The 14,989-nt window shown below is 45.5% G+C and overlaps 1 protein-coding gene and 1 pseudogene across 2 annotated transcripts in view; both read right to left on the reverse strand.

The window, feature by feature from the left end:
- Window positions 1-14,989, reverse strand: part of Pde8b (phosphodiesterase 8B) — a 213,142-nt gene that overhangs the window by 193,088 nt on the left and 5,065 nt on the right. The gene's annotated exons all lie outside the window — the stretch shown is intronic.
- On the reverse strand, window positions 9,015-10,585 carry LOC110551095 (cytochrome b-c1 complex subunit 2, mitochondrial-like; annotated as a pseudogene).

Consider the following 14,989-nt stretch of genomic DNA (forward strand, 5'->3'; position numbering starts at 1 on the left):
CCAAGAAGCTTGTTTTCTCAAAAGCAACTTCAAAATTCCTAGTGAGATGGCTAGGACAAAGTGCATGTGAGAGTGGCAAGTGTTCCTGTGAGAAGTGATACCTGGACAGACCGTAGATGCTTCACCTGGATTTGCACTTTGTGCGGCCCAGAAGTCTGAGTCTTGAAGCCATAAAGTGTCTACTCAATACCAGTGCTGACACTTGCCCCCAAATAGGACTAGAATAAGAGATGAGACATCAAGAAGGTCTTTGTGTCTACTGCTGGGCCTGGAGAACTGAAAGCCAGGAAGAATAAACACTCAGCATTGTTTCAAAGACCAGGAGAGGGCAGACAGACACGTCAGCCATCAGGTACTCCTTGTCAACCGATGGATTCACGGCCCACCCTTTCCTGGTGAGACTAAGCAAGCCAAATCTTTGCCAAGACTTCCTTGGGCTCCCTACAGCCAGGCACACCCAGGGATGTTAGCTTCTTGCTTCCTATTTGGATTGCTACAGTCAACCTTTGAGACTTTTGCTGCAAGAACAGTGTTTAAACCCATGGGGTTCTCTTCGTTACAGTTCCAGGGGCCTAGAGGCTGCAGCTCAGCCTGGGGCTCCTGCGTTAGCACCTCCTGTGGCTCTTGTATATTAATCTTCTTGCTCTGGCTGCTAGGACAGTTCTAGAAGCCTTCTGACAAGAGCTTCGTCCTCCTGGGAATTGAACATTTGCTCTGCAGCATGGTGCTTCTGGTGTTATATCATTAAACGTCTCCTAGGCAACAGTAGCTGGGGCATGACTGATAACGTCTTCATACCTCCTATCCTAGACAGAAATAGATTAAGTCACACGGAAGAAAGCTTTCCAGGTTCTCCAAACCAGTTGCAACCAAACTTTAACATATATCAGAGAGGGCGACCTGGTAAGACAGACTGCAAGGCCAGAGGTTGTGCATTTCTACCTCCTTCCCTAGTGACAGAACTGCCAGTCATTCAAGGCCATGCTCTGAAAACCACTTCTATACACAAAGTAGGATATTACAAACAAATGCAGAAGCTGGAACAAAATTCCTCAGTTGTGAGCTTTGGTTTCCTGGGACATAACTTGTGCTTGAAGCTGAAGCTTCTGTCCCCAGAGAATTGCCGTAGAACCCTATTAGAGGAAGGATGGGAAGATGGTAGACTTGGGGTGTCTCCAGGCCCCCTTCCTGACCTCTAGAAGTCTGTCTGAGGAAGACTGGTTTACTCACAGAAGTCAATATGATATTCCCAGCAGGACATTCCCAGAAGAACACTTGATTTCATCTTTCTTACTATAAATGATTCAAACCCAGGAAGACAAGTCCACTGTGTGTTAGGGACAATAACGTTTTGTAAAAAGAGGGCTGGGTGGAGGGAACAGGAGTAGAAGAGATGGGGTAAATCTGGTCCTGTGTATAAACAAAAAGCAGATAGAGTTATTTTCATAATACTGGCCCAAATGTGGAAACAGCTCAATAGCAACAGTTTTGAACTCTGCATGCCTTATTTTTCCCAGGCTGCTCCTGTGTTTGTGTCTTTAGATATGAAAATTTCAACACCTCTTTTCTGCTTCCCACTGACCTGAACTCCCATCTGGTGTGGCTAATTACTTGCTTTCTCTGAGCATTGAGTCACCCACTTTTAGAAGTTAAAAAAAAATTAAAATAAACCCACATAAGCCTTTAACAAAGAAATATGGCCAGTGCTATACACAGTGCATTTCTCACTGAGATCTCAAAGCCTTCATGCCAGTGAATCCACTCATGTTTAAATCACCAGCTGTTACAAAGGTTCCTACCCAAGGAAGCCATAAGCTACGCCTACCTCTCCTCAGGTCTCAACGACAAACCAAGCTGTAATTCCACCAAAGTTTTCTCTATGCAAACCAGTGAGTGTCTAGGCCTTACTTATAGAGCATAAGGGGGTGCTCCCCTGCAAAATCTCACACTGGAAAGTCATTACCTAGCAGGAATAACAATTTTCCCAGGGGCCCATAGATAAAGCCTACATCCTCTTAGTCTTCCCCAGTCCATATATTCTAGCCTCTCCCCACGGCCAACTGTAGCTAGGCCAATGCTGCACACAACAGGTGGTAGAAGTTTGCAGGTGAGGGTCCTGTGACCCTGTCTGTCCCCTTAGAGAAAATGTAAACAGTCAGCAAGCTCAGCTGGGTCGATCTTTTGGAAGTGGGCACAGCTGAACTCCCCAAGATAACAATTGTTTGGCTAAGAGGATATTCCTGTACAATACCAGCATAAACATTGCCTTAAACACACACACACACACACACACACACACACACAAACTCTCTCTCACTTTGTCTCTCTCTTTCCCTCTTTGTCCCTCTCTCCCTCATGGAGTCCTGAAAGAAAGTGACACATTAGGGCATATATAATACGAGAATCCTCTTTGAATGACTACAAGGAAACAGCATCTTTTGGACACAGCAAAACAGTGACACAAAACTCACAGCAGTTGTGACAGCATGCACAAAACCTATGCAAGCACAACCCAGAACAAATTTCAGCTCTGAGATGAGAGTTAGCCTCAAAGCTCTTGGGGATTGTTAGCTGCAGGGAGAGGAGAATGGAGTCTCTCTGATGGTCCCTGGCCAGCCAACCACACTGCAATGAAAGACCACTCATCCAGGAAATTCAGACAGTACAGACTGGCCTTCACCGGAAGAGAGGGGAGGAACAAAGTTCGGTGGATAAGGAAGCAGGCATGGGTCCAGGAAGAGTTTGGGGGAGGGAGGATAAATATGATCAAAACACATTGTATGAACTTTTTTTTTAATCTAATCAAATGAAAAATTAAAAGCTCTATATTTGGATAGTAAAACTACAAAACTCTTAAGAACCTTTAAGCCCCACAATTAAAGGGTAGAAGAATCATGAGTTCTAGGCCAGCCTGATAATACTAACCAAAAAACAATAATGAAGTGAAGTACAGATCCAAGTAGCAACATAGATAGGCCCAGCAGATGTACTAAGAAAAGGGCCAGACCAAAGGCCACACAGTATAGTCCTTTTGCACAAAACAGCCAGTCTATTCTGACAAATTCTGACATACAGATCAGGTAGTTGCCGGGGTGTGGGACCTCAGAGCATGGACAATGGCTGCTTCGAGGGCATGGGTTTCCTTTTAGAGTGATTTTGAAAAAGCTGGAACTGGGTGGGACTTTCAAAGTTTGGAGTAGTCACCTACCTCAGAATGGCGACTTTTATGTTGTGCATATTTTATTACAATAAAGCAACGTAATTCACCACTTTCCCAGAATAAAAGAAAAACACATATCAGCATCTAATGAATGTAGAGAAAACATCTGACAGTTCCCTACATATGCTTACTTGATATGAAATCTCATTTAACCCACTGGACCCTGGGTTCAATCCACAGTTTCCAAAAATAAAGAGAAGGAGAATTAATCAGTATCATCCTTAGCTGCAAATTACCCAGCGCCTCTCATATCAAAGCATAGAAGCACATCACCCACATTTCTCCTAGAGACCCTCACCACCACACTAAAGCAAGAAAGGAGACAAGCTCAGGCTAAAAGGAAGGAGCTCTTCATGAGCACAAGTGTGTGCAAAGAAAGCCCTGGAGACTGCAAAAGCAACCATGAGAACCAGTAAGTGAGCTTAGCAAATCTCAGGACACAGGGCCAACACACGTCACCTCACTTCTAGATACCAGGAATGAGGAATTGGGAATTTGACGTTTTTGAGTGTTATTTTTGATGATACTGAGATGCATAAAATTTCTTCGTCGCTCTCCTTGCTGGAAGCTAAAACACCAACAAAAGGTGTGGGGAACCTGAGCTTATCAAGATCCATTCATTTCCTTGGCAGCCGCATCGTTGCTGGGATCTAAGTTCTCCAGAAATGGTTGGATCTATTGAGTGCTGTTCCAATCTAGAAACTGACCAAATAACTCTAAACCTTGTGCTGAAATTACAGAAGATCTACAATAACTCAGTCAATTCTGTAAAGAAAGCTGAAAGATTATGCCTGCTTCTAGGATTGAATAGAAAATCACAGTGGACAAAAGAGGCGGTGCTGACATGATGACAGACAAGCACACAATGGGATACTATAGTGTCCAGGTACAGGACTGCGCATCAGCTCTGCTTCAACAGCAGCTCTGTGTAAGCCAGCTGGTGATGCAGTCATTTCAGCAACAGAGCTAGGCTGACTGTACGCAGAGTGAGGAAACAAAGTAAGCACATAAATAAAAGCCTGAAGCTTACACCATTCACAAGTATTAACCATATGGGCCATAGACTGAGGCAAAGCGTCCAAGGCTTAAAGACTTCTAGAATTAAATACAGATGTTTACAAATGTGGAGTTGGCAAAGATTGTTTAGGAAAAAAATATATAAAAGGAATGTGCTGCTGAAAGGAAAAACATATGTGTTAGACTTCAACAGAAACTTAAAATCTGTTCTTCTAAAGTACCTTTAAGAAAAGGAAAAGGGGACCCACATATGACCAAGCTGAACATCTGCTACATATGTGTAGGGGTGCTAGGTCCAGCCCATGCAAGCTCTTTGGTTGGTGGTTCAGTCTCTGTGTAGCCCCATGGGCCCAGGTTAGTTGACTCTGTAGGTCTTCTTGGGTGTCCTTGACCCCTCCAGCTCCCTCAGTCCTTCCTCCCATTCTTCCACAAAACTCCCCGAGCTTGGCCTATTGTCTGGCTGTGGGTCTCTGCATCTGTTTCTATCAGCTGCTGGATGATACCTCTCAGAAGACAGTTATGCTAAGGACCTGTCTGCAAGCATAGCAGCGTATCATTAATAATGACAGAGGTTGGATGTCAAGATCAACCATGAGGTTGATCTTAAGCTGGGCCAGTAATTCGTTGGCCATTCTGCTCCATCTTTACCCCTACACTTCTCATGGGTGAGACAAATATGGGGTGGAAGGTTTAATGGGTGGTAAAGCCATCAAACCTCCCTCCCTCCACTGGAAGCCCCATCTGGCTGTAGGAAGCAGCAGCTTCAGGCTCAGAGGTCACCTCTCTTTGGATCCCTTTCTCCTAGCTGGGCTGCCTTGTCTGCCAGCAATGGGAGGAGGACATGCTTAGTCCTGCTGTGACTTGCAGTGCCAGAGTGGGCTGGTACCCTTGGGAGGGCCTCCCCTTCTCTGAGAAAAAGGAGAAGGGGCATGGGAGAAGAGCATGAGGGTGGGACTTGGAGGGAAGGTGGGAGGGGGCTGGGATCAGACTATAAAGTAATTAAATAAATAATTTTTTAAAAAGAAAAGGAAAGGTAACTCACTGACTAGGGCGTAAATGTATCCCGGGATACGGTTACCTCACAGGACTGGAAACAGGTGTTGGGACAGTGGTTGTCTAGCATAAGCAAGACCTTGGGTTCAATAGCAATAGCACATACACACACATAGATAAACTCACAGATACAGATATATATCACCCACAGACACACACATGCACACATGGACACACATGCACATACAAAGTACACACATGCACACACAGATACACATACATATATACCATACATAGACACAGGTGGACATACACACTCACAGAGACATGCACAGTAAACACACATATACACACACTGCACACACAGAAACACACACGGATACGGACACATATACACCACACAGAGACACATACACATAGACATGCACACATAGACACATACACATAGACACAACACACAAACACAGACACATAGACATGCACACATAGACACATATACATATCACCACACACACATTCCTGCATGTTGATAATCAGAAGATAAACAACATAATTAAAAATAGAATAAAATATTTTTAAAATGTCACAATATCAGAAATAAAAATGGACAGAAAACGCATGAGAAAATGCCACCATCTGTCATCAGTGACATGCAAATGAACACAAGGACACCTCACTTCATGGCCATTACAATGGCCACATGCACTTGTTCCAGATTCTCATATACAAGGTACAATCACCTTGTAAGTTTTCTAATTAAGTGTGCAGCACATTCGCCATAGAACCACGCCACTTCTACCACATTTGTGTCTAAAGGTGTTCGTGGCCGCTTGTTAAATGCTTCCTCCGAACTGGAAACAACTGGAAGGGCCATTAGGCAAGGCATAAATGGACTGTGGTATGCCCATCTGGTGAGAACCTAGCAGACATGAGCGACCAACTTCAGATTTACCTACACCAGTGTACATGACACTCAATAGCAGACTGAGTGAAAGAGCAGCCACAAAAGGGCATGTCATTTTTCTCACTACCAAAGACCTGATACAAATCAGATGGAGGAAGGAAGGTTGTAATTTGCTTGTGGTGTGAAGGTGAGGTTCAGGCCATCATGGTGGGGCTAGCATGGAGGCAGGAGTGGTTCTTGGCTGAGGCAGCAGAAACACGGGGCTGCTTGTTCACATGTCAGCAGCACAGGGAGCAGAGAAGAGGACAGGAAACAGGGCAAGGCTGTACAATCTCAAGGCCGTTGCCGCAGGGACCCACTTCCTCTCACCAGGCCTCAACTTCTATCGGTTCCACAACCTCCCAAATGTTCAAACCCTTGAGCCTAGCTGTGATGGGCATTTCAGCGGAATCCATAACAGAAAGGAGATCAATGGGTACTTGTCAACTCTGGTCATGAACTGACTCCAAGAAAGCTGACTGGTAGAACTAGATTAAATCACACTAAGGTCGTGACTGCACATTACACAGAACTTCAGAACAGAGACGAGGGGTGGTGGTGCACACCTTTAATCCTAGTGCCCAGGAGGCAGAGGCCTTTGGATCTTTGCGGTTGAGGCAGTCTGGTCTGTATAGTGACTTTCAGGCCAATCAGGACCACATAGTGAGACCACATTTCAGAAAAATAAACTCATGAACTGTATACTTTGAAAGGTGTTTAGTTTAATTTATTGTATATAGACTTTAAGCAAGTTGTTTTTAACATGTAGTATTTAACTGTTATAAACAAAACTGTCTCCCCAAATTTCCAGCTGCAGTCACAATGCCTAATGGGACTACTTAGAGAAGAGAAGCCCTAATCCAATAACACCGGAAGAGACCACACAAACACACACACACAGATACATGTACACAACACACACTGTGCACACATGCACACATATGCACACACATACACACCCACAAAAATGCACACATACATATTCATACACACATGTACACATATACATGCCACATGCACACATGCACACACATACACACACATACACGAAGAGAGTGTGTGTATGTGTGTGATGTGAAGACATAGCAGAATGACAGGTATGCACAAGTCAGAAAAAAATATCGCTCCAGAAGAAACCCAACACTCAGCACCCAGCGCCCAGCATCCTAGCTTTAGATTTTCAGCCTTCAGAACTGTGAGAACTGAACTTAAGTTGTTTAGGCATGTGATATTTTGTTAGCACCCTGTGAACAGACTGATACATCTTAACTCCAAAGCATAAGAAAATAACAGCTCAGCACCCTCGTCATTGCATTCTCAGATCTGTAGAATCACCAGCCAGATGTGGTTTTTTAGAATACATGTTGAAAACCTTCCTAGTTTCAGTTCTACAGACAGTCTGAACAACAGGTCAGACCGATTGTTCACATGTTAGACCCGGAAGGATGATGAGAATGACCTGCAAAAGCAACCATGGATACCAGGCAGACTCCACGGGGCCGTGTGATAGTAAGGTCCCAGGAGTACTTCTGTGTCACCCTCGAGGTAAACCAGGCTTTGGTGGCACAACCGCTCTTGCCGTGTGGTGACTCCTGCTTGGCACGGGCCACTAAGTTATTACAGGGTGTGTCCTAGCTAGTTGTTAACTATAACTTATCATGGCCCAGACCATCTCAGAGCAGAGCCTCAGCTGAGGCATCTAACCAGATAAGCCTATGGGCATATCTGGGTATCCAGCCCATGGAGGGAGGTACCAACCCTGGGCAGGTGCTCTGGACTCTGTAAGGAAGTGAACTGAGCATGAGCCTGTGAGAGAGGTTAAGAAGCAGCATTTGTCTATGGTTTCTGCTATATGTTCTAGGCAGTGACTAAGTTCCCTGGTTAGAGATAATGCTGGGTGGAATAGCAAGCAAGCCTGCCTTCAAGTTCCTGCCAAGATTTCTCTTAACAGTGGACTGTGATTTGTAATAAAACATAAATTCTTTCCTCCCCTACTTTGCTTTTGATCACAGTGCTTGTCACACAATGAAACTAGAACAGAATAATTTCCTCTCTACCTTTCATCCCTTGTACCAAAAATGATTTCTGGGGGCTAGAAAGATGAATCAGCCATTGAGAGTGTTTGCGGGCCCAGTTCAGCTTCCAGCATCCACATAGTAACCAGAAACAACTCCAGTTTTAGGGATCTGATGCCCTCTACTAGCACCCAGGGCATCACACACACGGTACATATATAAACAGGCACTCACACATACACATAAAATACAGATAAAGCTTTATAAAATAATCCCTGTAACTCCCTGGTTCTCACCTTCCACACTAATCTGGTTCAGTTACTATGAGCAATATTTTTTAGTCAACAAAGCACAATTCCGTGTCTCTTTCATCGCTATCTTACAGAATCTCAAGGTTTTCGAAATCCAGAGGAAGGAGCCTTCATTTTAGCATCACATGGTGAACTGTTCACTCAAGGTCTAGCTTTAGACCTCCTCAGACTATGGTCACTCTTGATATCAGCCCAGACTATCTGAGGCAAGTCATGGAGAAGAATTCATAAAGATATGAGGGGAAAAAAAGGTGTGCGTGGATAGCAAACCTGACCAATGAAGTGAGGGTAAAAGTTCACCCTTGAGTTAGCTCTGGAAGGGACTTAGAGAGATGCTATCAAAGGTAGGATCTTTCTTACATCATGTGTCCTACCCACCCGCAAATACTGTTTACTCCATTTAGGAAACTGGTTCAGAATCTAGCTGTGTTTCACCATCCCCACTGCTACCAGCCTGGCAGAAGGCACCATCATCTCTAGCCTGCGTTATGGCAGTGCCCTATTTAGCTCATCTCTTTTCTTTCTTTTTTTTTTTTTTTTTTTTTTTTTTTTTTTACACACAGTGCTTTATTGGCTCTAGGGCAGCTGGGAGTAACTATCCACATATCTGCTTTTAAGTTTTACTTTACTGAGAAAAATGTTGAATGTTAAATTAAGACCTGACTCTGATGGTCTGCTGGTCTGGGCTGAGACTTGAAGATAATGCATCTGTGTTACAACTCATCAAGAAAAGGTGTGTGTCCCAAGTTTCCACTTGCTGCCATTGACTTCTTGCCAGAAACAAACTTTTTTGCAGCCTTTATGACATCAGCTTCAGCCACTGCGTCAATATGTTGAAGGACGGCGGATGGTGGCATACAAGAACCGGCAACTAGGCCTGTGACCCAGTTTCACTCAGGAAGCCCTCTGAAGTCTCCATGGACATTAGGTACCCAGCTTTCAGTTTGTTGTTGGCAGTTTGGACATCTGCATGGGAAACGCTTCCTTGAGCAACCGCTCTTACTTGGTTGTAAGCAGCCTCAATAACATCACCAGCAGCTGCAGACTGGGACATAGTGTAAATCCCGAAGAGTCCAGAATCTGAATAACTGGCTTTAAATGCAGAAACAGCAAAAGGCTGGTGACTTTAGCAACACTCTGGCTCAGGAGGCTAGTGGTGCTGTTGCCCCTTTTGACATGTGGTCCAGCACCAAGTAGATGCTGAAGGACACTAAATGCATTTGCTTCTGTACTTCCAATGGCAGCACTTTCTGCTACAATAGCAGCATGGACCAGGTTGTCTCCATTTTGCTTCCTAATTTCACCTCCACGGTATTTGGCTTTTACACCAGCCAAACCAAGGCCACCCCTCATGTTGAGAAACTGTTCAGCAACTTGCCTTAAGACACGATGGCTTACACCGAGTCCAACCAATGCCATCCTTGCACTTGTGAAGTGGTTCTGAACAAAGTAATGTAATTCCTCTGAGGTTACTTTCCCTATCCGATAGTCAGGACAATACAAGGGATTAGCCAAGGCATTCTTGTAAGCAACATCATGCAAGTCCTCAATGACACGAGTCTGTGAATTCTTAAAGGCAACAGCTTTGTCGATTGTCAGCTGAGACTGAAGGGCAGCTACTCCCAACAGCGAAACTCTGGTGCTGTGGCGACATTGAGCAGGAACTCCATCAGGGTTTCAATATCATTCTGAATGCCTTCCACAGTGTAAGCCATGTTTTCCCTTGATGCAGTTACACCTAATTTACCACCAACTGCTTCAATTCCACGGGTTATCTTCAAAGACGAAGCTCCTTTGGTAGTCAAAGTAGATGCAAGACGTAGTAAATGAGCAGTTCCTAAGTTGCTGGAGTCTTCATATCTACTGCCTACTTTAATGAATAAGCCAATTCTTGATAGAGGAGCATAGTTTTCCAGAGAAGCAATCACCAAACCATTTGGTAATTTGGTAAACTCAAGACCCTCAGGCTTCAGAGGCACTCTTCCAGGGGATGCTGAAGTTTTAACCTTCGGGCAACGTTGAGGGAATAAAATCTCCAGAAGGACCCTGTCCTGCTGAGGAGCTTCATGGCTCTAGTGGATGCCCTTTCCCATGGTCACTGCCACCAGCAGCTCCGCAAGATTTTAGCTCATCTCTTGACTTCACTAGTTCCCCTGGATGCTCTCCAGAAGCTGCTGGATGAGCCACCTGTGATCTCAGCCAGATGCCATCACTTCTTTCTGGGACGACCAGGTCTCCACAGTCTAGCTATCTAAGCCCCCCAGTGCCTGCCCCTGCTGCTGCCCCACTGGTCTCACTGCTTTGCTTGAACACAAGAGCAATTCCTCTAGCCCCCAACCCCCACGCACCTGCTGTTAGTCCCAAATACCCACTTGGCTTACTCCCACTCGCTTCAGGTCTGACCTCACGTGTTATGAAACAAGGACCCCTCCCTTCTTGCTGTATCAGGAGGGCACTGCTCATACTCTCCCAGGAAGTCCTGCCAGTCTCTCCTGCAATGCTCCTCCGGCCATGCCATCACCCGACTCCTTCTTCCTGTCTCCCTCTTCCCTTCCTCTCTTTCTTGACCGTTTCTCCATACTGTAAGGTCAAATCTAAAGGGAAGCTTCCTAGATGCCGTATGACCCTTTTACTGATGGGAAACTAAAGTGGGAAGCCACTGTCCCAGACTGCACGTGTTCTCTCCGACCATCCATACTTCCGTATCTCTCCAGATTTCAACCCACATGACAGTGGTGGAGGCAAAGGAGAGGCTACAGTCTGGATAAATCCCTCTGAAGCAGCCCAGCACAGTGGTGCATGGCTGTAATCCCAGCACCCAGGCAGACAGAGGCAAGCAGAGTTCAAGGCCAGCCTGGTGTACAAAGCAAGTCTAGGACAACCAGGGCTATGAAGAGAAAACCTGTCTTCAAAAAAAAAAAAAAATCCATGGTTCCCAACCTGTGGGCTGTGACTTTTGGGATCTCAAATGACCTCTTCACAGGGTTTAGATATCAGATCTCCTGCATTTCAGGTATTACATTATGATTCATAACAGAATCAAAACTACAGTTATAAAGTAGCAATGAAAATAATTTTATGCTTGGGGATGGGGTCACCACGACATGAGGAACTGTATTAAAGGGTCATAGCATTAAGTCCACTGCTCTAGAGGCTGGGGAAGGGACCGGAGAAGACAGGATGGTACAGCTATACCTGTACTGAAGCAAGAGGCCATCGGAGACAGGTGGGACCAGATAATAGTGACCCTACCCTTCTTCCCTCCTTCCTTCTCCTGGAGGCTTCCTTTCTTACCAGTGAGCCTACTGAGCTGGGACAGAAGTGAGTGGCAACTCACTAAGGCCTGAGCTCTGAGGTCACCACACAGCCTTGTCACCAGACATCGCTGCTGACCCGTGTGCTGTGACACACTGCTCCCTTCTCTCCTTCTACACCTTCCCCTCTGGTCACTGTTCTGTTGATCCCCACACCCACTCCCCACATGTTTCTGTGGCCAGGGGATCCTTGGTGCTGCTGCAAAGCTCGGTGGGTGAGCTGCAGCCTTTCTGACAGAAGTTATGCCGCAACACAGCAGCAGCGGCACAAGCACTCCGGGTGCATGCCATATCACAAGATCCCAAATGCCCTTCCTTAGATGGCAAGATCTGCTCAATGAAAGACAGATGGGGAGCGTGCTCTAGCGGCCTCTGTCCCCTGAAAGTGCTGTTCTATAATAAAACAGTGTTTTCTCTTGGGGACATGAAAATGAGTGTCTTTGGGCAGAAATTCTGGACAATGGGCTCTCTGACAAAGAGGTCCTGGGTCAACACGGTTCATCTCAAGTCTTCCTGATATCATTCCATCACTGCCAGGGCCAGGGCCAGGATGACTCACCAGCTTTCTAAAGTGCTGTGCTGTAAACAAAAATGGTCTAGAATTTTTCTTTAAAGAATTCTAAGTGGAAGGAGAAAACAGGTGCTAAAAATGTAGAGAAATCAGTTTTTTCTTATTGCGTAACCCATAGGACAGCCTGGAGAGTGTGCAGTGCTAAAGAACCTATGAATGTTCAGATACTTCCTGAGTCACCTTCCTTCTAGGAAACCACCAGCCTCAGGAATGGCCTCCGCAGGGCCTCGCTCCGTACACATGTGCTGGAGAACTAGCCTTTTAATCCTTTTCAACCCCCGTTCTCTTACAGAGTTGGCATCATGCGGACGTTACCAACGTTTACTGCTGGTTCATGGTTCCTGGAGGCCAGAAAACTTAAAAGCATGGTGCTGGCACCTGCACAGTTTCTGGTGTGGGCCTTCTTGCTGGATAACACGGCAGAGGGAAAGACAGGATATGGCTAGCAGCTGGAGCCTCTCCTCCTCCCGTTATAAAGCCACAATCCCGCTCTAGGGGACCAGAGCGCCACAGAGGGAGGGAGCTTTCGTGCGGTGGGCTGCTGCCTAGGGCTCACCTGAGGGCATTCTCTGGAAGCCACTGATCAAGGGCACAAGCAGAAAGCCGTGTGGTGTTCACATGATGTTAACGCTGCGCACAATCAGAAGCTGAGCCATGTTCCTCCTTGGCCTATACTTTAAAAGATACATCAAGCAGAGAGAGGGGCTGGGCAGGGACTTGTTGCAGAATCAGGGCCACCACAGAGTCCCTTAACTGGGTAATGCTGAGCAGAGATGAGATTGGGGCTGCTGCAGAGTCCCCAAACATGACCATGCTTAGTGGCGCCATGGTGGTGAGACTGATACCAAGACCATAAGGCCATAAGAAATATATTTCTGGGACTAGAGAGATGGCTTATCAGTTAAGAACACTGGCTGCTCTTGTCGAAGACCAGGGTTCAGTTCCCAGCATCCACATGGCCGCTTACAGCTGTCTGCAACTCCAGTTCCAGGGAATCCAGCCTCTGCGGGTGCCAGGCCTTCAGAAAAACACACTCATACACATAAAACTAAATAAATTTCTTCAGAAATAAATGGACTTCTTTTCTTTGTAAGTTACCCCATATTTGGTGATAGCAATAGAAAGCAGGCTAATGTGCACACAATGGAAACGCCTATACTGAGGGACTTGTTTGATTTCACAGGCCAATGGCTGGAGGGTAATTTGCCTTAGGATTATTCTTGCTTTGAGTCTCATTCACAACTGATTCAGATAAGACTCTGGACTTTAGACTTTTGAGTTGGTGCTGGAATGAATTGAGACTTTGTGGGCTGTTGGGATGGAATATGTATATTTTACATGTAAAAAGAACATGAATTTTGGAGGCCAAGAAAAAATGGTATAGTCTGCCTCTGTCCCTCAAAATATATGTTAGCAATTTAATCCCCAAAGCAATAAGGGAGGTGGCCCTTTGTGAGGCTGCACCTGCACAAATGGATTGATTACAATGACTAAAAGGGTTTGCAGAGGGAATGTGTCACTTATCACTTCTTTTGTCCCTTCTGTCATGTGAAGACAGCACTCCCCCTCTAGAGCATATAGCACCAGAATGCCACCTTGGAAGCAGACAGCCATCCTCACCAGAAAGCCCAATGTGCTGATGTTTTGATCTCACATTTTCTAGTCTTACTGAACTATTAATAAAGTTCCCAATCTTTGTTATAGTAATCCAAAGAGATTAAGACTTTATGCACCTCACTCCTAAAAAGACACTCAGTTCAAGGATATGTATGTGACTGTCACAAGTCAGAGAGCTGAGGCCAGACAATACCATGCCAGAGAATGTACACACTGAGTGGAAGGAAAGGGACACAGTCTGTGAGACAGGGACTCTGGTTCTGATTCTCACGACTACTGTTAGATCTCATCACATCTAAGACACATGGGCAGACAAAACAGCACCACTTTTTAATGGACATCCTTGCTGTCCATTAAACATGACAGTCCCCCCCCACACACACACATATGGAGCAGATGTGCAGCTTGTTCTTCATGTGGGTCTCCTAACAGTGGGAGCAGGGGCTGTCTCTGTTGCCTGCCTCTGGATCCCTTTCCCCTAGAAGAGATGCCCTGTCTAGCCTCGGTGGGAAAGGAAGCACTTAGTCCCACTGCAACTTGATGACTTGAGGTGCCAGGGTGGGTTGGTGCCCATGGGGTACCTCTGAGGAGGGGAAGGGGGAGAAAGGAGAGTGAAAAGGGGGCGTGAGAGTGAAACTGGAAAGAGTGGAGGGAAGGGGCTGCAATCAGGCTATAAAGTGATCAAATTGGAAAAACAAAAACCAAAAACAACAACAACAACAAAAAGCCAATGTGACAGCCTAAGGACAAGCCTACAGGGTACACAAATTGATCCACTGGTTTCTCATTCTCGGTAATTTTTATCTATCCCAGGGGTTAGGCAATTTCTCCTGCCTTCCAGTTAGTTACTTAATGTTTAATAGATAATCCTTTTGTAGACATCTCAATAACAGAACATAAATTTCGCCATATGTACTTGCAGGCCGTCTTTCTTAAAAGCTTGTACTTTGTAAACTAGACTTAGGAAAGCAAAGCTGATTTCATCATT

The sequence above is a fragment of the Meriones unguiculatus genome, chromosome 6, assembly GCF_030254825.1.
Source record: "Meriones unguiculatus strain TT.TT164.6M chromosome 6, Bangor_MerUng_6.1, whole genome shotgun sequence".
Taxonomy (NCBI): Eukaryota; Metazoa; Chordata; class Mammalia; order Rodentia; family Muridae; genus Meriones; species Meriones unguiculatus.